The sequence below is a fragment of the Cebus imitator genome, unplaced genomic scaffold (genome assembly GCF_001604975.1).
Source record: "Cebus imitator isolate Cc_AM_T3 unplaced genomic scaffold, Cebus_imitator-1.0 Scaffold85, whole genome shotgun sequence".
Lineage (NCBI taxonomy): Eukaryota > Metazoa > Chordata > Mammalia > Primates > Cebidae > Cebus > Cebus imitator.
Genome location: NW_016107400.1, coordinates 9259887 through 9282351, shown reverse-complemented (window position 1 = coordinate 9282351; position 22465 = coordinate 9259887).

Genomic DNA, 22465 nt, shown 5'->3' with positions numbered 1-22465 from the left:
TCTGCTCTGATCTTAGTTATTTCTTGTCTTCTGCTAGCTTTTGAGCTTTTTTGATCTTGCTCCTCTAGGTCTTTCAATTTTGATGATAGGGTGTCAATTTTAGATCTGTCCTTGCTTCTCATGTTGGCGTTTATTGCTATAAATTTCCCTCTAGACCCTGCTTTAAATGAGATTCCTGTACATTGTGCATACGTTCTTATTGGTTTTGAAGAATATCTTTATTTCTGCCTTTATTTCATTGTTTATCCAGTTAACATTCAAGAGCCAGTTGTTAGTTTCCATGAAGTTGTGTGGTTCTGAGTTAATTTCTTAATCCTGAGTTCAGATTTGATTGCACTGTGGTCTGAGAGACTGTTTGTTATGATTTCTGTTCTTTCGCATTTGCTAAGGAGTGATTTACTTCCAATTATGTGGTCAATTTTAGAGTAGGTGTGATGTGGTGTGATGAGAAGAATGTATTTTCTGTGGATTTGGGGTGGAGAATTTTGTAGATGTCTATTAGGTTTGCTTGGTCCAGATCTGAGTTCAAGTCCTGGATATCTTTGTTAATTTTCTGTCTCATTGATCTGTCTAATATTGACAGTGGAGTGTTAAAGTCTCCCACTATTATTGTTTGGGAGTCTAAGTCTCTTTGTAGGTCATTAAGAACTTGCTTTATGTATCTGGGTGCTCCTGTATTGGGTGCTTATATATTTAGGATTGTTAGCCCTTCTTGTTGCATTGATCCTTTTACCATTATGTAATGTTCTTCTTTGTCTCTTTTGATCTTTGTTGGTTTAAAGTCTATTTTATCAGAGACAAGAATTGCAACTCCTCCTCTTTTGCTGCCCTCCATTTGCTTGGTAAATCTTCCTCTATCCTTTTATTTTGAACCTATGTGTATCCTTGCATGTGAGATGAGTTTTCTGGATACAGTACACGAATGGGTTTTGACTTTTTATCCAATTTGCCAGTCTGTGTCTTTTGATTGGGGCATTTAGCTCATTTACATTTAAGGTTAATATTGTTACGTGTGAATTTGATCCTGCCACTTTGATGCAAGCTGGTTGTTTTGCCCATTAGTTGATGCCGTTTCTTCATTGTATCAATGCCCTTTACCATTTGGTACATTTATGGAGTGGCTGGTACTGGTTGTTGCCTTCTATGTTTAGTGCTTCTCTCAGGAGCTCTTGTAAGGCAGTCCTGGTAATGACGAAATCTCTGAGCAATTGCTTGTTCATAAAGGATTTTATTTCTCCTTCGCTTATGAAGCTTAGTTTGGTTGGATATGAAATTCTAGGTTGCAAGTTCTTTTCTTTAAGGATGTTGAATATTGGCCCCCACTCTATTCTGGGTTGTAGGGTTTCTGCTGAGAGATCTGCTGTGATTCTGATGGGCTTCCCCTTGTGGGTGACTCGACCTTTCTCTTGGCTGCCCTTAGCAGTTTTTCCTTCATTTTAACCCTGGTAAATCTGATGATTATGTGCCTTGGAATTGCTCTTCTTGAGGAATATCTTTGTGGTTTTCTCTGTATTTCCTGGACTTGAATGTTGGCCTGCCTTGCTAGGTTGGGAAAGTTCTCCTGGATAATATCCTGAAGAGTGTTTTCCAGCTTGGATTCATTCTCTCTGTCACACTCAGGTACACCTATCAAACGTAAATTAGGTCTTTTCACATAATCCCATATTTCTTGGAGGTTTTTTTCTTTCTTTTTCTTTTTTTTTTCTCTAATCTTATCTGCATGCCTTATGTTGTCAAGGTGGTCCTCAAACTCTGATATCTTCTTTTTTCTGCTTGGTCAATTCAGCTATTGAAACTTGTGTATGCTTCACGAAGTTCCCTTGTTGTGTTTTTCAGCTCTATCATGTCATTTATATTCTTCTCTAAGCTGTTTATTCTCTTTAGCATTTCATCAAATGTCTTTTAAATGTTCTTAGTTTCTTTGCATTGGGTTAGCACATGTTCTTTCAGCTCTGAGAAGTTTATTATTACCCACCTTCTGAAGCCTGTTTCTGTCAATTCATCAGACTTATTTTTTATCCAGCTTAGTTCCCTTCCTGGTGTGCAGTTGTGATCCCTTGGAGGAGAAGCATTCTGGTTTTTGGTGTTTTCATCCTTTTTGCACTGGTTTCTTCCCATCTTTGTGGATTTATCTATCTGCAGTCTTTGTAGTTGGTGACTTTCAGATGGGGTCTCTGAGTGGACATCCTTTTTATTGATGTTGAAGTTATTTCTTTCTGTTTTTTAGTTTTCCTTCTAACTGTCAGGCCCGTCTGCTGTAGGCCTGCTGGAGGTCCATTCCAGACACTGGTTGCCTGGGAATCACCCATTGGGGTTGAAGAACAGTAAGGGTTGCTGCCTGTTTCTTCTTCTGTTATCTTCATCCCAGCAAGGGTACCTGCCAGATGTCAGCCTGAGCTCTCCTTCATGAGGTGCCTCTTTGGATATACAGGGGTCAGGGAGCTACTTGACAAGACAGTCTGCCCCTTATAGGAGCTCAAGTGCTGAGCTGTGAGCTCCTCTGTTCTGTTCAGAGCTGCTGGGCAGGTATATTTGTCTGCTGCAGTGGAACTTGTAACCACCTTTTTTTCCCAGGTGCTCTGTCCTGGGAAGGTGGGGCTTTATTTATAAGTTCCTGACATGCTGCTGCCTTTTTTCAGGGATGGCCTGCCCAGCAAGGTGGTAGTCTGGCCACAGTCTGCCAGCAGAGGCATTACTGAGCTGCTGTGGTCTCTGCCCAGCTGTTGTGTGAAATTCCTGTTATAACTGCCTCAGTAATGATGGTCTGCCTCAGTAATGGCGGACTGCCTCGGTAATTGGGGACTGCCTCGGTAGTGGTGGTGGATTGCCTCGGTAATAGTGGATGCCCTTCCCCACTGCTGAGCTGGACTGTCCCGGGTCCAGGTGCACTTGCTGCGAAACTCTCTATCCAGAGCATTTCAGATTGCTGGTCTTTGTGCGTTGGGACCTGATGAGCTAGATCATCTGGCTCCCTGTTTCAGCCCCCTTTTTTTCAGTTGAATGGGCAGTTCTGTATCCCAGGCGTTCCAGGCACCTGTTGAAATGGCTGCCCGGATTTGTGTGAGTTTTTGTGCAGAGACCCACAGTGCCAGCTGAAACAACTGTGCTGGTAGCTTGTGGTGCTTTTCAGCCCAGGAATCTCCTGGTCTGTTGGCAGTAAAAACTCATTTGGAAATGCAGTGGTCACTCACCCTCTGCATTCTTCTCACTGGGATCTGCACTCCAGAGCTGTTCCTATTCAGCCATCTTGGATCTCTGCTTACTCGCTGTCATTTTTTAAATGGTTACAAATTAAAAAAAAAATAATAATGATATTTTATAATGTTAAAATTCTACAAAATTTGTATTTCAATGTCCATAAACTCCAGCCACGTGCATTTGTTTATATGTTGTCTATGGGTGTTTTGTGCTACCATGGCAGATTTGAGCAGTTTTGACAGAGACCTTAAGGCCTGCAAAGTCTAAAATGTTTACCATCTGGCCCTTTACAGAAAACTGTGTGCTGGCCCCTGCAGTATGGTATAGAGAGTGTTTTAGGGGCTGAGAGACAGTGGGTAAGTTACCAGCATAGGGAATAATGCTCCCTTGTGGGGCTAAAATGAGGAATGTACTAGTTAATATGTATACAGTGCTTGCTACAGTTTTTAGCATACAGCAAACACATGAAAGCATTACTAGTCCCTACTATGTGTCAGATACCGGGATAGATTTTTGAGTGCCATCCATGAATCAGCCATAATTATGACCTCAAGGAGATTCCAGCCTGGTGGTGACAGAGGAGTAAGACGTGTCCAGGGTCACACTTGCAGGGGTAAGGCTTTTGGCTTCTGTGATTTCAGTGCCCAGGACCTTGCAGAGGTAGAGAGAGCTTCAGGCGTTTGCCTGGGATTTTCTTTTTAAGTAAAATGCTTCAGAGTGTGATCACCAAAATTGTTGTGCATTTAAAATGTTTACATTTAAAGAAATAATGTTTTTAACAGGCAAAAAGCACAGTAAAGTATAATTATACTTTTCACAAGATAATTATAGCATTTACTTTAAAAATCAAATGCCTGGTATGTTACAGATGCAGGGTCTGGTTGGGACTCAGATTTTAAAGCCTTTGAATGAAAAATTTCTTCTTTCAATCCTGCCAGTGTATCCTCGTGGCTATACCTACAATCAATTTCACTTTGAAATGGCATCAACGTCTACATTGGAGATTCTTTGGGTTTATAGAGCCAGACTATTCAACCTCCCTCCCACCCTCACCCCAACACACACAGAACTCTGCTATACTCAGGAATAGCCTCCATCTTTGACTGATCCAAATCAGGGCAGAAATTGAGATTTTGGGCTTGGTGGTCCTACCTTCATTTAATGTTTTGATAGTTTCTGAAGGGTGTGCTTGCCAGTCTGGACCTGCTGCAGGGGCCACTGCTAGCCTATATACCTCTGGGTGAGTAAAAAAAATGATCCTCCCAAGTGGGTGAATTGGAAAATAATACCCCCTATGGTTGAACAAATTAGAAAAAGTTTTGCCTGCTGAATAGTTGGATTAGGGAAAAGAAAAATCTGTCCTTCTTAGGACAAATATAGCTTCATGCCAAAGCAAATGGCTTGGTGGAGACAATTCAGGCAGGAATTTTAGGCTCTCCTTGCCCCTTTCAATCAGAAGCCTTGTGCAGTACACAACTTGAACAACAATACAGGGCAGTCCCAATTTCCTTGCATCAGATCTTTCTGATCTGCCTACCTGTACCCAAAAGTTTCTATTATCAATTCTTCCACCCTTTCCAAAATATTTGTTGGGGTTCCGCTGGGTGGGGGAGATCATGTATTTACATCTTGTTATTGAGAAAAATCTAGGGTGAATGAGGTCCTAAATCTTTCTGTGAATGGGCTGCATGCTCATCACTCCCCACTTCTGGGACTGGCGGCTGGCATTACTCTAAGTGACCGGCTGCTGAGGACTTGCATATATATTCCTGTTGTCAGCATTAACAAGGTACAATTACCTGGGGCCTTGTTACCCACCAATTAAACTTTGGATTTTATTGTGCAACCTCAAGGATGCTTTATGGTATCAAAAGCGTTTGGCAGTTAAATACGACTAATATTCATGGCTCCCACACGGACGCTTCACATCCTGCTCCATTCACAGGGTGATTAAGGAATTAATTGATTTGGATGAGATTGGCACATGCTCTTGACAATAAAATGACAGCTCCTTTATTAAGCCGTGGTTGCAGTGTGCTTGCTGCTGCACTCGAGGCTGCTTAGTGGTAGCTCAGCAGTGGGCATTTGGGACTAGGCCCAGATCACAATGATGCTAGGCTCTGGCCAGAGAAATCTGCAGACCCTCAAAGAGGCTTTGGAACCCAGCTCTTCCTTCCAGCCTTCTTCCTTCCTCTCTTCCATCCTCTCACCCTTCTCTCTTCACCCTCTTTCCCTCCTTTGCATCCTTAGATCCATCCTTTCACCATATTTCTTTCTTTCTCTTTTTCCTTTTTATTTTATCCTTTTTACTACTCTCTCTTCTCTTGTGGATTTTTTTTTTTTTTTTTGAGACAGGGGTTTGCTGTGTCACCCAGGCTGAAGGGTAGTGGAGTGATCACAGCTCATAGCTCACTGCAGCCTCTAATTCCTGGGCTCAAGAGCTCCTCCTGTCTCAGCCTCCCGAGTAGCTGGGACTACAGGTGCATGCCATCATGCCCAACTAATTATTTGATCTTGTAGGGCAGGGTCTTGCTATGTTTCCCAGGCTTCCCTTTATTAAGATATCCATTCTCATCCTCTGCCCTAACTTCCCAGGTAAGCCCTTGCCTTATAGATCTGTCCTGTCCTCTGTCTTCTCTTCTGGTTGAGTGCATTTGGTTTCCCAGAACAGAGACCCAGTCAAGCCAGCTCACACAAGAGGGGTATTAATAAGACAAATATATGGAGTGGTCAAAAAACCATGATCTCCTATTTTTTTTTTATTTTTTTATTTTTTGAGATGGAGTTTCACTCTTGTTGTCCAGGCTGGAGCGCAATGGCGTGATCTTGGCTCACTGTAACATCCACCTCCTGGATTCAGGTGATTATCCTGCCTCAGCGTCTCCATTAGCTGGGATTACAGGTGCCCAACACCACACCTGGCTAATTTGTGTATTTATAGTAGAGACAGGGTTTTGCTATGTTGACCAGGCTGGTCTTGAACTCCTGACCTCAGGTTATCTGCCCACCTCAATCTCCCAAAGTGAAGAGATTACAGGCTTGAGCCACCGTGCCTGGCCAATCTCCTAATTTTAGAACAGAGCCTACAGCAGGGTCAGGCCTCATAGGCACACATCTCTAGATGGGATAAGAGCTCTAGATTCCAGGTGCCAGCAGTTTACACCTAATCTATTGGATACTGTTGACTGAATGTTTCTTATCTGCTGGGCACTGTGATAAGGGCTTTTTGTGTTTTATGGATGGCTGAATCTAAGAGGCTCAAAGAGGCTGGATGGCTTGCTCTAGGGAACTCTGTAAGTAAAGGACAGAGTGGGAATTCATACTCAGGCAGACAGATCCCACCTGGTGCTCATCCATTCATATTCTGTTGAGTATGCTGACATGAACGTAGCTCATCTACGCTCAGCCATGGCTAAGTGGAGTGTCCTTGGCCCCAGCTCAACCTCATTACCTTCCAGATTTTTCCCGATGTTGGTTGCCTATTCCAACCTCTCTTGCCTCTACGTGGGGTCATGTGACTAGTTCTCCCCAGTGAATAGAAGGGATGTGCCTGAATTCTAAGCCAAGGTGGTTAAGCAGTGGATGTCTTCTTTCTCTTCCCTTCCCACCTCTCCCTGGTTACAGAGAGGATTGTGAATGTGAAAGATGGAAGAAGTTTGAGTCCCTCTGTCACCATGCATGGAGACGAGTTTCCCACCAAGCAGTATCACTTGCCCTGAACAATCACAAGAGCAAAAAATATCTTCTTTTTATTTAAGTCACTACAATTTTGGATTTATTTGTTACAGCACGTAGAGTTACCTGAAGACATGTGATTTGCATAAGAAGATAGGCTCCTGGGACAGGGGTCTCAGGCCATACCCCATTCACGACACAGGACATCTTACAGATCAGACAAAAAGTACATTGGTGATTATTGATTGTACTGAGCATGATGCGGTTAAGTTAGAGGCAGCCTTGACATCATGGCCCTTATATACACCATCCTCATTCAAGAGTCACCTCGGACAAAAGCAGGAGGCATGGTAAGGACTGAGAAGGGGTTTCTCTCCTGCGAGACAGGGGTGAGAGGTTGTCTTATTGAAATGAAGTAATATTCCTTTTGTTTCTGTACCTGTGTCCTGAAATTACTACCTATTGCATTAGAAAATAAATAAACCAAACATACCATTTCACTCATCACCTGGAAACCAATGGCTTCCTAGCTCCCTCCTAGCAAAGGCAGGGTCTTTACTGTGGAGCGTGTCATCTACTCCCTGTGCCCCTCTGTCTTCACGTCCCAGTACTCTCTTACTTGCTCCCCTCTGGTCTTCCCAGCCGCCTTGCTGTTACTCACACATGCTCAGTATTTGTTAAAATCTCTGCCTCAGGGATTTTATACTTCTTGTCCCTTTTGCTTGGACTACTCTCCCCTGGCCATTCTCACACCTTCCCCTCACTTCCTTTAAATGTCACCTTCTGAAACCATCCCTTCCAACTCTGTTTAAAACTGTGTCTTCTACTCCCACTAATCACCTTCTAATATCCTCTAAAACTCATTTCTTTACTCAGTGTCTTTTCACCAGATTATAAATTTCATAAGGCAGAGATTTTTGATATTCCTTAACTGCTTGCTGTATATCACACCCTAGGAGTGTTTGGAATATCATAGACACTTAATAAATGTGTGTTGGTTGATTACACTGTGTTCTATGTGGAGATGACAGTAGTTGGTATTGCTGTTGACTGAGTTAAGAATAAATAAATGAATTTATGGATAGGTGGGTGGATAGTAGGCCCAGTTTCCCCATAAATCATCTCTTAATGAAAATTTGGGTTTCCCCAGATAACAGTTAGTAGACCAAAATGATTGGGTGGAATAATTTTTTTTATTTTGCTTTTTAAAAATTAATAAATTGTTTAAAGAAAAGTTTTGGGCTCACAGAAAAATTGAGTGGAAAATACAGAGTTCTCATAAATCCCATGTCTCCTCACATATACAACCTCATCCATGATTGACATCTTTCTGCTTCTGTTTTCTGAATATCTTCTGGAAGAGGTTGGAGAGAATGAGCTTATTTTCTTTCTTAAATGTTTGGCAGAATTCACCAGTGAATCCATTTGGTCTCAGTGCTTTCTGTTTTGGAAGGTTATTCATTATTAATTCAGTTTCTTTAATAGATATAAGGCTACTTAGATAGTCTGTTTTTTCTTGTGTGAGTTTGGGGAGACTGTGTTTTTCAAGGAATTGGTCCATTTAATCAAGTTGTCAAACTTGTTTGCATGGAGTTCTTAATAATAGTCTATTGTTATTTTAATCTCTGTGGGATCTGTAGTGATATTCCCTCTTTGATTTCTGATGTTAGTAATTTATATCTTCTCTCTTTGGTTAGCTTGGCTTATAGATTTTATGGATCGTTTTAAATAACCAGCTTTTTATGGTTGATTATTCTGTTGATTTCCTGTTTTGAATTTCATAGATTTCTTCCCTATTTTTTAAAATTGTATCTGTTCTGCTTATTTTGGATTACATTTGATATTCTTTTTCTAATTTCTTAACTTGGAATGTTAGCTTATTGATCCTATATATTTATTCTTTTATAATATATGCATTCAATGCTACAAATTCCCCTCTAAGTGCTGCTTTTACTATGTCTTACAAATTTCTATAAATTGTATTTTCATTTTCATTTAGTTCAAAATATTATTAAACTTACCTTTGGATTTTTTATTTTACTTGTGTGTTATTTAGAAGTGTGTTGCTTAATGTCCAAGTGTTTTGGGATTTTCCAGCTGCCTTTCTGCTATTAATTTCCAGTTGACTGCCACTGTGGTCTTAGAGCAGATATCATATATTTTTTAATTTAAAAATTGTTAATGTATGTTTAATGGCTCAGAATATGATCTCTCTTGATATTTTATGTGAGCTTGAGACTAATGTGTATTTTGCTCTTGTTGGATAAAGTAGTTTATAGGCATCTATTCTATCCAGTTGATTGATGGTCCTATTGAGTTCAACTATGTTTTGACTTATTTCTCTGCCTGCTGGAGCTGTCCATTTCTGATAGAAGGGTGTTAAGATCTCCAACTATAATAGTGGGTTCATCTATTTTTCCCTGAATTCTATCAGTTTTTGCATCACATATTTTGATGCTCTCTTGTTGGATGCATACCATTAAGGATTCTTATGTCTTCTTGGAACCTAGTGACCCTTTGATATAATGCATCTCTTCATCCCTGATAACTTTGCTTGCTCCAAAATCTTCCCTGTCTTAAATTTATATAGCTACTCCCACTTTCTTTTGGTTAGTGTTAGCATAGTATATCTTTCTCCACCACTTTACTTTTAATATGTACTCATATTTACACATAAAGTGAGTTTCTTATAGACAACATATATAGGGTATTTTTAAAAATCTATTCTGATAATTTCTGTATTTTAATTGGCATGTTTAGACCATTGATATTTAATTATTGATATAGTTAGAGTAATGGCTACAATATTTGTTACTGTTTTCTGTTTGTTGTCCTTTGTCTTTGTTCCCATTTTTGTTTTCCACGCGTTTTCTACCTTTTGTTGTTTTAACTGGGCATTTTATATGATTATATAGTGTCTCATTTCTTGGCATATCAATTATGCTGCTGCCTCCTCCTCCCTCCTCCTCCTTCTCCTTTTCCTCCTCCTTCTTCTTCTTTTTCCTCTTCTTCTTCTCATTCTTCTTCTTCTTCCTCTTCTTCTTCTCATTCTTCTTCTTCTTCCTCCTCTTTCTCCTCCTCCTTCTTGTTCTTGTTCTTCTTCTTTTTTCTTCTTCTTCCGCTGCTTCTTCTTCTTACTCCTCCTACTTCCGCCTCCTGCTTCTCCTGTTACTCTTCCTCCTCCTCTTCCTCCTCCTCCTCCTCCTTCTTCTTTCTTCTTCTTTTTAGTGATTGTTTTAGAGTTTGCAAATATACAGTTGCTGTTACTGAAACATTAGGGGTTTGATCTACGTCTGCTGCTCACCACACAGAAAGCCAATGACTAAGATGACAAGCATTGCCAGGGAAGAAGGCTTTAATTGGGTTCTGCTGCCAAGGAGATGAAAGCTCAGTCTCAAATCCATCTCCCTGACTGGCCAAAACTAGAGGTTTATACAGTAGGGAAAAACGTAGTAATATGTAAGAAAACAAGAACTAGGGAAGGGCAGGGAGGTACCTGGTGCTGTGCTGTAGTGAGTGTAAGTTCTTTGATACTTATTTTGAGAGGCCTGAAGGTCCTTTTCTGGGAAGGAACTCAGGTAAAACAAATACTCTGTTTACATTATCCATCTATTATTGCATGCCATCTATTATTCCCACCAAAGCCCTTAGCATATTAATTATAGTTTAAAAAATCCTGGTCTGATAATTTCAAGATTCCTATTATATCAGACTTTGGTTCTGATGCTTGGTCAGACTCTTCAAGCTGTGTTTTTTTGTCTTTCAAAGTATGCCTTGTATTTTTTTGTTGAAATGTGGACATGATGTATTGAGTAAAAAGGCATAGCAGTAATAGGCCATTAGTAAATGTGGTGGCAGGGTGAGGGGAAGAGGAAGCACTCTATCGTCCTGTGATTGGGTTTCAGTCTTTTAGTGACCCTATCCCTCTGGATTGTAAACTTTACCAATGCTTCTCAGCCTCTCCCACGCTCGTTTGATGGGACAGAATGGCTAGATGGGGCTAGAGTTGGGTATTTTCCTTTTCACAGATCAGTTTATGTTCTGATAAAACCCCAGAAATTTACACTCTGGAAAAAAAAAAAGTTTCTTCTGGGTGTAGGCTTTGTCAAGAACAGAATGCTCTGGTGTATTTTAGATGGTTCATTTCTTCCTCCCCCTGTTTGAAACAACAGGGAATTTTTTTCTAATATTCACTGGAGAATCAAGTCAGGGTCCCATAGGTGGAACTCACCCAAGTGTGGGGCCTCCAGTGACCAAATCCTTCTGGAATGTTTTACTCTTAGATTTGTCTGCACTAAGCCTCAAAAAGTTCATCAATTACGGTACTGATTTTTTCACCTGGCACTTGTTCTTGCAAAGCTTTTTGCTCATGGGTTTGTCCGCTGATCAGCTGTGATTTTCTGTATCTATCTGTCTGTCTTTCAAGTTTTGGGGCAGCAGTTTGCTCTGTGACCTTGTTTCTCTGATGAATCTAGGAAGTGCTGTTTATTTCTGTTTGTTCAGCTTCTAACATGTGATCAGGAAGGAGTGGTGACTTCTTTTTTTAAAAAATTAATTCATTTAACTTTAGGTGAATACTATATCTGGCATTTCTCCCTATGTTATCCCTGTCCACCTTTCCCTCTCCCCACCCCCCGCTGTCTCTCCCCTCCCCTGCCAACTGTCCCCAGTGTGTGATGCTCCTCTCCCGGAGTCCACGTGTTCTCATTGTTCAACACCAACCTATGAGTGAGAACATGTCGTGTTTGGCTCTAAGCCTCATATTTGCTGAACTGAAAACCAGAAGTCCCTATTGTCTTTTAAAAAATAAAAAAGGACCTGAATTCATGATCAGTATTTAAAAAGCAACTGATTCCACTTTAAAAAGATCCTACTGACTTTTGACTTCTCTAGAACAACTGTTCAACACTACTTTTTCTTTCTACCTAGTTGGAGTTGAATAGCAGCTGCTTATATTAACAGGATTTAAGCTCTGCAGATCTCCATGATCTTTTCCCAGCATGGCTCATCCAGTTATTTTTCCTGTTTTAGCCCTGAGGTCATTTGAGTCTGTGATTCTTCCTTTAGATTTTGGTATTCTTCCTTCTCTTCCCTCCCTGACCCTTCCTGGGTTTACTGTTTTGTAGGTAGTCTCAGAGTGGACTCCTAGCCCCAAACGACATCATAACAGATGTAGCTTACTCACTCTTTGTCTCTGGTCCATATCTGATATCTTTGATCTCCCTTGCTAAGCTGAAAACAGATCAGACTCTGCTTGCCTGGACGGGCTCATCTCAATTGGACTAAGTGACTGCATATCAGAAGGCTTTCACATCAGGGTGTTTCTAGGTTCCTGGCTCCTGTACTTTTGGCTGCCTCTCTCCTGGTAGGGTCCTGGGGTGACAGGTGGAACACCAATGGTACACTGAGTGCTCCTAAGACTGTAATCATCTATTGGTTCCCTGCCTTGCAAACCTTTAACCTGCACAGCTGCAGCCACTTAGCCCTCAGCAGCAGCTTCTGCCCTGCTGTGACGCAGGGCTTAAGGCAGGCCATGCTTAGAGAATTATTAGGAGCTCTTGGCAAAGAGCTCTGGCCCCATGTGGATAATCCCGACAGGGCTGCATCCTAGCAGAGAATATTGGTTACTCTGAAATCAGTGCCTTCCCTAGGATGCACTTTTTTGGAACAATCACACATAGCATCTTGCTGGAGGCTGATGAAAACAGATGCAAACAAAAACAGAGAGTGATAAGTCAGAAGGATAGCTCATCTCTCCAGCTAAGGGAATGGAGCCTGAGACCACAGTGTGCCCAGACAGAAAAAGACTGAGGCCATCCGACAGCCTGTCCACTCCTTTCCCATCAAGTCAGGCAGAGATGAAAGGCCGCTGGCTGAATAATGGTGACAAAACTGGGTGATTCTGTGAGAGGGCTGCAGAGGGGGCTTAATCATTGCCTGCTAGTGCCAGCATTTGAAAGTAAAAAGGACGTTCACTGACCCCTATTTTCTCTACTCTATTTCACTCTTGTCTCAGGAATTTTTCCCCCAAAGTGGCAGACCCTCTGGCCCAAAATGGTAAGAGAATGACAAGGAAATTTCTTATTCAAGTTCAGGATACGGGCTGGCTTCAGGTATAGCTGGATCCAGGTGCTCACACAATGTCACAGGACCTATTTTCTCCCTCTCCTCCTGCTCACCTTTTCTGGATTGGGTTTATTTTCAGTCTATACCAGCAGGGTGGCAACACTGCTTGATCCTTACATCCTTCCAGGTTCAAGTCCAGTTTAAAGAGAGAGAGAGAGAGAGAGAGAGAGAGAGAGAGTCACTGCAATAGTAGGTTGATGCACAGGGTGTTAATCACAGAATGACAATATTTCAACATTATGGAATAGCTTTTGCTCTTTATCTTTTACTGCATTCTTATGGAAAGCAATATATTTTCTTCTCTTGATATTAAAACAGTATTTCTAAATTAAATATGTAAGAATTTTTTTAAAAGAAAGTATCTCTTCTTGTCACCTAATAAATGGCTCAGATTATACTTTGATTAGCTCAAATTAGGGCCTGTGCCAACCTCTGAACTAATGGCTGTGGTTAGGGGGATTTGGTTCAGCAAAATGAGCAGCTCTGGGCAGCAAGCCTCTGCCCTGGAGTCATGGGTAAGGTCCAAAGGGAGACAGGATTAATATCTCCTGATGCGTTTCAAATGCCCACCCTTCATTCTTTGTGATATTTTACTCCATTTCTCTCCTCTCTATAAAAATAATTTCTTCAAGGACATCCATGACTTCCTGCTCATGAAATTCAGTGGATAATTTTGATGCATTATCTTATTTATTTATTTGAGATGGAGTCTTGTTCTGTGGTCCAGGCTAGAGTACCGTGGTGCGATCTTGGCTCACTGCAACCTCCGCCTCCTGGGTTCAAGCGATTCTCCTGCCTTAGCCTCCTGAGTAGCTGGAACTACAGGTGCACACCACAACGCCCAGCTTATTTTTTTGTATTTTTTAGTAGAGATGGTGTTTCACCATGATGGCCAAGATAGTCTCAAACTCCTGATCTCAGGTGATCCACCTGCCTTGGCCTTCCAAAGTGTTGAGATTATAGGCATGAGCCACTGTGCCCGGCTTAGCCACATTATCTAAATTAAGTTATCTGCAGAATTGGGCCCTGATTATGTTTAGATATTCTCTCCACATTCCAAGAGAGCAGCCTCTGTTTCTTTTCATGCCTATTTTACTATCTCTCTCTTGTCCACCCGTTAATTATGTGTTGTTATTTCCCCAGGTTTAGTCTATAGCTCTTGTATCAATTAGGAACACAGTTATCTGTGAATGGCAGGTTGCTTGAGACTCAGCGGCTTAAACTGTAAAGCTATTTGTTTCCCTGAAATGATCTCTGGAGGTCTGGTGAGGTCACTAAAAACCCAGGCTCTTTCTGCACCTTTCTCTCACTCTTTAGCTCGTTAGTCTTTTTTGTTTTGAGACAGTCTCGCTCTGTTGCCCCGGCTGGAGTGCAGTTGTCCAGCCATAACTCAGTGCAGCCTCCAACTCCTACCTCAACCTCCCAAGTAACTAGGAGCACAGGTGTGAGTCACCACACCCAGCTTATTTTCACATTTTTTGGTAGAGGTCTTACTGTGTTGCTCAGCCTGGTCTTGAACACTTGAGCTCAAGTGATCCTCCTCCTTCAGCTTCCGAAAGTGTTAGGATTATATGCGTCAGCCACTGCATCCAGCCTTTTTAGTCTTTCTTCCTTATGTTTATCAATCTCAGAGAGAAAATGCTGTAGCAGGAGGCATCCTATTGTGTTTAAGGCAGGACCAGTGATAAGGAGCAATATTAGCATCTCTTTCCATGTATCTGCCTGTTTACTGATATAGCCTTTCAATCTTTCCTAAGAAAATCCTTCCTTTCATGTTATTGGCTAGAACTTGGTCACGTGGTCATTACTACTTCCCAGACAGGGATGTCAGAGGCCCCACACACTCTCCCTGCACAAGTTCCTCCCCCAAAGCTTTGGTTGTCATCTTTGGCAACCAAATTTGGCAACTGATGTTGCCAAATTTTAGCTCAGACCTTCCCTTTGAGACCTGTGGGGTCAGTGGGAGCCAGGCTGGGCACAGTGACTCACGCCTGCAATCCCAGCATTTTGGGAGGCTGAGACAGGTGGAACACCTGAGATCAGGAGTTCAAGACCAGCCTGGCCAACATGGTGAAATCCTGTCTCTACTAAAAATATATAAATTAGCTGGGCATGGTGGTGGGCGCCTGTGGTCCCAGCTACTCGAGAGGCTGATGCACAAGACTTGCTTGAACCTGGGAGGTGGAGGTTGCAGCGAGCCAAGATTGCACCATTGCATTCCAGCCTGGGTGACAAAATGGGACTCTGTCTTAAACGAAGAAAACAAACAACAACAACAAAAAATTTCATATTCCCCTACCCTCAGGTGCTCTGCCACCTGTGTTTCCCACCTTAGACAATGACATACATTGTAGTCATTTGCAAAAATAGAGACCTGAATACCATCTTGGAGTCTTCCATCTTCCTCATCCCACTCTTGCTGTGAGAAATGGAATCCCTTCTGCAATTGTTCACACTCTCCAGTATTATGCTATATATCCATGCTCTTTGCCATATGAGTCTGTGGTTCCTCCCAGTACCAGCAGAGGGCAGTTTCCAATCCCATCAATTTTGGGCTTGGTCTTGTGGCTTGCTTTGGCCAATGGAATGGGGGCGGGAGACTCAGAGTGCACGTTGTGGGTCAGGGTTTGAGGGGCTTTGCGTGTTCTTGATCACCCTCTGGGCCTTAGGTGATCCATCATGGGAAATTGATATTCCAGGTGGCCACGGTCCCTTCAGTCTGGGTCCAGAACAAACACACATGGAGCTGACATGAGCTAAGCTAGAGCCTGAAGCCAGCACAGTCAACCTGCCCCTCTCAGCAGAGCTGTCAGCAATGCACAGCCTAGATCAGCGAAAATGCAGTCAATCTACAGACCTGCGAGCATGGGAATAATGCTTCTTTCTGCAGACCACTGAGTTTGAGATTTGTTATGTGACTTTACTGGGGCAATAGTTCACTAATGCACGTGCTATGATCCAAACCCAGAAGCATCCTTGATGTTCATGTTTCACCTGACTTCCCCTCTCTCCATTGGTCTATTCTAAGATCTAACCAAAATACCATCTCTTCTATGAAGTCTTCCCTGCCCAGGGATGCTTTCTGTCTGTCAGGAAAGATAGACATTGAGTGATTAATGACACATGGGGTGAGTGAGAAAACGTGTTTTGTGTTACGCAGATTGAGCGTACAGCGAGGGATTTGTACCTGCATTTGGGAGGGATGGATAGTGAAGGGCTTCCTGAGAAACTGCTATCTAAGTAGAGAACAAGCAGAGAAGTAGAAAATAATAATAGGATTTAGCCCAATGAAATACGGAGGTAGAAATGCTCCAGGAAGAAGGAAGAGTTTGCATGAGGCACTTAATGCAGTGTAGCTGGAGCTCAGAGAGTGAAAGAGGGTGTGAGAGATGAGGCCACCGCCTGATCAGACAGGGCTCAGAGATCCAGCCTTTGTTCCAAGGGCAATGGGAAGGTTTTAAGCAGGTGGTGACTTGATGGAGTCTGGGCTGCAAAAGGCAGAGCAGGTCTTTCCTTGAGACTTTACCATGGTTTTGGATCTATGATTGCATTTATCTCTCTGCCTTGCAGCTACCTGTTTAAACGTGGTCCTTCTTACCAGACTGTCAGCTTTTCTAAGCAGACAGTGGTTGCCAGCCACACCTAAAATCTGGAGCTTAGGCACAGTAGAAGGAAAACACAAAAGGGGGGACTTAATATTCATGAAACACAAGCTTTGCACCAGCCACTGGGTTGAGTGTTTTACTGGTGTTGGGAGGCAAGGGGGCAGAACTTTGGGGCAGGTGGAGGAAGGGAAGGGAAGGAGAGGAAAAAGGTCCATGACTCATTCTCAGATTAACCCCAAGAGCGTGACCCAGCCCTCAGCCCGGAGGATTCGGATTAGATTTGAGCAAGCCCCACTCTGTGAAGAATGAGAAATTTTAAAAGCTTAAGTGCACTTTCAAGGCTGGCGGAGAATTTTTCTTTTGGAGCCATGAAAGGATGAGCTTGATTCTCTTGGGGACAGAGTGGTTTGAGTGTAATTGTGCTGAGAGGCACAGGGTTAGGCTGGTGGACTCATGGAATCCTTTCCCATCCCTTTCTGTGTGTGATTCAGATCTCCTGAAAATGATTTTTCCAGAAACCTTAGGGAGAATCACTGGGTTATTTTGGGAAAAAAAATCTTCCCAAGTCAAGGTGAAGGATGAACATCTGTGGCCACACGTAAACTAGGTGGAAATTATTTGACCTCATTTGTAAAATGGAACAAAACACAACTACCTTGTAGGGTTGCTTGAGGAAGCCAAATGTATGTGAAACCGAATCTATTACACACTGCTTCCTGTGCAGTTAAGGATGGAGGTCATTTATATGGTTTTTTTTTTTTAATTTATTTTATTGTATTTTTACTTTTTGAGACACAGTCTCACGCTGGAGCACCTGATCTCGGCTCACCGCAACCTCTGCCTCCTGGGTTCAAGTGATTCTCCTGCCTCGGTTTCCAGAGTAGCTGGGATTTTAGGCACATACTGCCACACCTGGGTCATTTTTGCATTTGTAGTACAGATAGGGTTTTGCTGTGTTGGCCAGGCCGGTCTTGAAATCCTAGCCTCAAGTGGTCCACCTGCCTCGGCCTCCCAAAGTACTGGGATTATAGGTGTGAGCCTCCACACCCGGCCTGTTTATATGTTTTAGTGGAATGAGAGGTAGACCCGCACATACCCTTTGACTTCTTGACAGTTTCTTTCTTATATTTCTGCTCTTAGTGTAGGAGAGACAGAGACAGAAAGAGATAGATAGATAGAGAGAGAGCGCTGGGCTCAGTGGCTCACATCTGTAATCCCAGAACTTTGGGAGGCCGAGTTGGGCAGATCACCTGAGGTCAGGAGTTTTAAGACCAGCCTGATCAACATGGAGAAACCCTGTCCCTACTAAAAATACAAAAAAATTAGCCAGGCATGGTGGCACATGCCTGTAATCCCAGCTACTCGGGAGGCTGAGGCAGGAAATCACTTCAACCCAGGAGGCAGAGGTTGTGGTGAGGTGAGATCTCATCACTGCACTCCAACCTGGACAAGAGCAAAACTCTGTCTATAAAAGAGAGAGACAGAGAAGGGAAGAGAGCTATCAAGTACACTCAGAGATAATTTTAATTTTTCTCTTTTCCAGAGGGAGAGAGGGGAAGGAACATCTTTTTATTTTTTTCTTACCTCCATGCTGCTTGGCTATACTGCAGACTTTCAGAGATATTCATGTTGTGATTTATTCAATTCTTTTTCTCCATTGATTTTAATTAAGTTCCTGAGCTGTCTCCAAGCCCGAGGAACGGGAACAAAACATGAAACACTGAGAACCAAATGCTTTTCTTTTGCAATTGAGTTTTCCCGAGTTCTGAAAGTGCTTCACGGGAGAGAATGAAAGTAGAATTCAGAGGCTAAAGCATTTCCTCTGCTCCATCAGTCCCCAAATAATAAACATAAAAATTAAAATCCGGTTAAGAAAAATCACAGAAGTCATTACAGCTTGGTGGCTGATGGAGACTTTGATCAAATCTTTTATGCAATTTCACAGTTTTGGGGGAATTCACCGAGCAGGCATTGATCATGTGCATGCCAGGCAGATTGTTTATCCCACAGAACCTGCCCCCTCCCAAACCAATTTCATCTTTTGATCTAAATTCCATGTCATGCTTTTTAAAGGAAATGCCTTCATGGTTTCTGGACCCACTGTCTGGACTTTCATCAGACCCAGCCCACACTGAATCCCTGGGAGGCCCTCCCCAAAATCTGGAAGGCCACAGAAGTCCCTAAGCCAGTCTCTGACTCTTGAGTCGAAAGAAGGTTACTCTGCAGTTTTGTTTTTTCTTTTTTTTTTTTTTGTCAGAGTCTTGCTCTGTTGCCCAGGGTGGAGTTCACTGCAACCTCCACCTCCCTGGTTCAAGTGATTCTCCTGTCTCAGCCTCCTGAGTAGCTGAGATTACAGGCACCCATGCCACTGCACTTGGCTAATATTTGTATTTTTAGTAGAGACAGGGTTTCACCATGTTGGCCAGGCTGGTCTCAAACTCCTGACCTCAGTTGATTTGCCTGCCTTGGCCTCCCAAAGTGCTGGGATTACAGGCGTGAGTCATCGCGCCTGGCCCACAGTGTTGAACAGCCAGGTGGTCTGTCACCAGCTGGGATAGCCCCTTGTAGAAGTGGTAGAGTTAAAAACGCAAATGCCTATGGGCTAGCCTACGACCTAACAAGATAAATGGCCCAGGTAGGAACTTCGGGAAAATGGTGAATACAAGTCAGGCCTAAGGTAGACAGCCCTGGGTGGTAGTTACCATGTGGGGACTGGGATCTTGTCAGGATCAGAGGTTATGAATTTCAAAGGAAAGCCAGAAATTGGCACACTTTCCGTAATATGGAAAAATACCCAATATATAATTTTAATGTTGATAGTTTTTGGGATACAGGTGGTTTTTGATTACATGAATAAGTTCTTTAGTGGAGATTTCTGAGAGTCTAGTGCACCCATCACCCAGGCAGTGTAAGCTGCATGAAATATGTAGCTTTTATGTCTCATCCTCCTCTCAGAATTCTCTCCGGAATCCCTAAATTCCATTAGATCATTCGATGCCTTTGCATCCTTGTTGCTTAACTCCCACGTATAAATGAAAACATATAACATTTGGTTTTCTATTTCTAAGTTGCTTCACCTAGAATGATGGCTTCCAGCTCTATCCATGCTGCTGCAAAAGACCCTATTTTGTTCCTTTTCATGGCCGAGTAGTATTCCATGATGTATTTATACCACATTTTCTTTATCCACTTGGTGGTTGATGGGCACTTAAGTTGGTTCCATATCTCTGTGAATTGTGTTGCTATAAACATGCATGTGCGAGCATCTTTTACATGTAACGAATTCTTTTCCTTTTGGTAGTTACCCAGGAGTGGTATATCTACCCCAAGAGTGTGACCCAGCAGGATTACCCAGGAGTAATCACTTACCCAGTAGTGAGATTGCTGGATCCAATGGTGGTTCTCCTGTTAGTTCTTTAAGGCATCTCCATACAGTTTTCTGTAGTGGTTGAACTAGACACTCCCACCAAGGGTAAAGGTATTCTCTTTTCACCACATCCATGCCGACATCTATTGTTTCTTTGACATTTTAATTATAGACATTCTTGCAGGAGTAAAGTGGTATCTCATTGCGGTTTTAATTTGCATTTCCCTGATAATTAGCAATGAAAAACCCACTATTTAAGAGTTGGCAACCATTGAAAGAATTCAGTGCACTCTGTGAATTCAAACAAAATACATATGAGAGCTGGAATTCAGCCCCGGACAGTTGGTTTGTAAGACAGTTGAGAGTACAAAACCGGAGCTCATGCCCAGGCAGCGCCACCTGCTAGCTGTGGGACCTTCTCTGACTCTCCATTTGTGGTAATTGCATACGCATCTGGGATATACACAATGGAAGACCCTGGTGCCTAGTATGTAAACAATGAGTGCTGTGATCATTCATTTTACCGTCATCATCATTATCACTAAAGCCCAGTTTTCCCCGTGATTTCCCATTTTCCATTGGTTATGAATCTTCTTCCGTTTTTGTTGGACAGGGTTTCATTTTGTCACCCAGGTTGCAGTGGCGTGATCATGGCTCATTGCAGCCTCGACTTGCTGGGCTTGAGCAAACCTCCCACCTCAGCCTCCTGAGTAGCTAGGACTATAGGCACATGCCACCACACCCAGCTATTTTTTTTTTCAGAGATGGGGTTTCACCATGTTGCCTAGGCTGGTCTCTAACTCCTGGTCTCAAGAGAGCCTCCTACTTTGGCCTCCTAAAGTGCTGGGATTATAGGTGTGAGCCAATGCACCTGGCTGATCGTGTCTTCTTGTCGCTCCATTCTTCATTTTAGAGGGAGATGAAGCTACTCCACTCATCATCCTTACTTTAATTAAGACATCTGTCACTAACCCCTATGGAAGGGAATTTGGCAACCTGAACTGAACATTTCCAAAGGGAAATAAACAGGCTTGCTACCCAGGAGCTGCTCTGGGCTCCCTGTAATTTTACACAGCCTAGGTAGTTTGCTTCGTTGTATAGTCTGAGAAAATACATGAAACTATCTCCCAAGAAAGTTTAATGACCCTAACTCATTTAGTGTGTATAATATTTCAGCAACTGTGGAATACAAATGGCACAATGGAAGCCACTGAAAGGCAAACAGATGGGTCCAGCGGACTCTCGACAAAGGTCTGACTGTTCTTACAGCTACTGTGCTGAAGTGGACTTTCTCCAGTCCAGGACCTGGAGCCCCAGGGTCACCTTGTTGAGTGGCCTTGCTTTCCCCAGACCCTGGATCTGGAAGACAGACAGCCCAGGTGCTGGCAGAGGAGAGTTAGGGAAAGAGAGCTGGAGAGAGGAGGCAGAATGGTGCCCGCTAGGTGGAACCCAGGCAGGGCAGAGCTGGTGAAGGCTTGCTCCAGAAGTTACCCCTTGGGCCATTTTCATTGCAGTTATTATTTCTCTCATATTCAAAGGAAAATAAATGAAAGCAACGGAGGAATCCAAGGAGATGTGACACATGTGTGGAAATGTCCCTGAGTTCTTCTTATCCCCTCTCTGTGGCCTCTCACTTCTACCCTGAGATGCTCGGGGATGGAGCCCATCCCAGATACATTCTTCACTGAGTGGAACCTCCTCCTAACCTGCTTCCAAAGAAGCTGAATTTATTGGAATTCCTCTCCTTCCTCTTTCCTGGGTATGGCTAACTATGCACATAAGGGAATGGTGAAGCCATACATAGAAAGAGCCCAGTTCCTTGCAGAAATTTATGGAGCCAGGTCTGCCCACTAACCTAGATTGTTCACACTGGGACTATCACCAGAATGCAGCATTTCTGTCTTCTTGGAGCTTCTTCAGGGCTTCCTTGATATAGCAGTTTAGTCTTTTTCCTAAGGCAGTGGATCTCAAAATCTAATCTCTGACCAGTAGCATCAACATTACTCAGGAATGTATTAGAATTGCAAATTCTACTACATTAGATCTACTGAAACTTTGGGGGTGGTGCTTAGCAATCTGTGTTTGTTTTGATATAGACTTATTTTTTTGAGACAGAGTCATGCTCGGTTGCCCTGGCTGAGTGCAGTGGCGCAATCACAGCTCACTGCAGTCTCAACCTCCTGGCCCCAAGCGATCCTGATTCAGCCTCCCGAGTAGCTGGGACTACAGGGGTGGACCACCATGTCCGGCTAATTTTTTTTTCTTTTATAGGGACGAAGTCTTGCTGTGTTTCCTAGGCTGGTCTCAAACTCTCAGCTTCAAGTGTTCCTCTTGTCTTGGCCTCCCAAAGAGCTGGGATTACAGGCATGAGCGAGCCACCCTGCCTAGCTGTTTTGAGATAATTCTAAATTCATGTACAGTTGTCATGAATAACACAGAGTCTTCCCACTTTTCCCCAATGCTAACATTTCCCCAAACTTCAGAATAACATCAC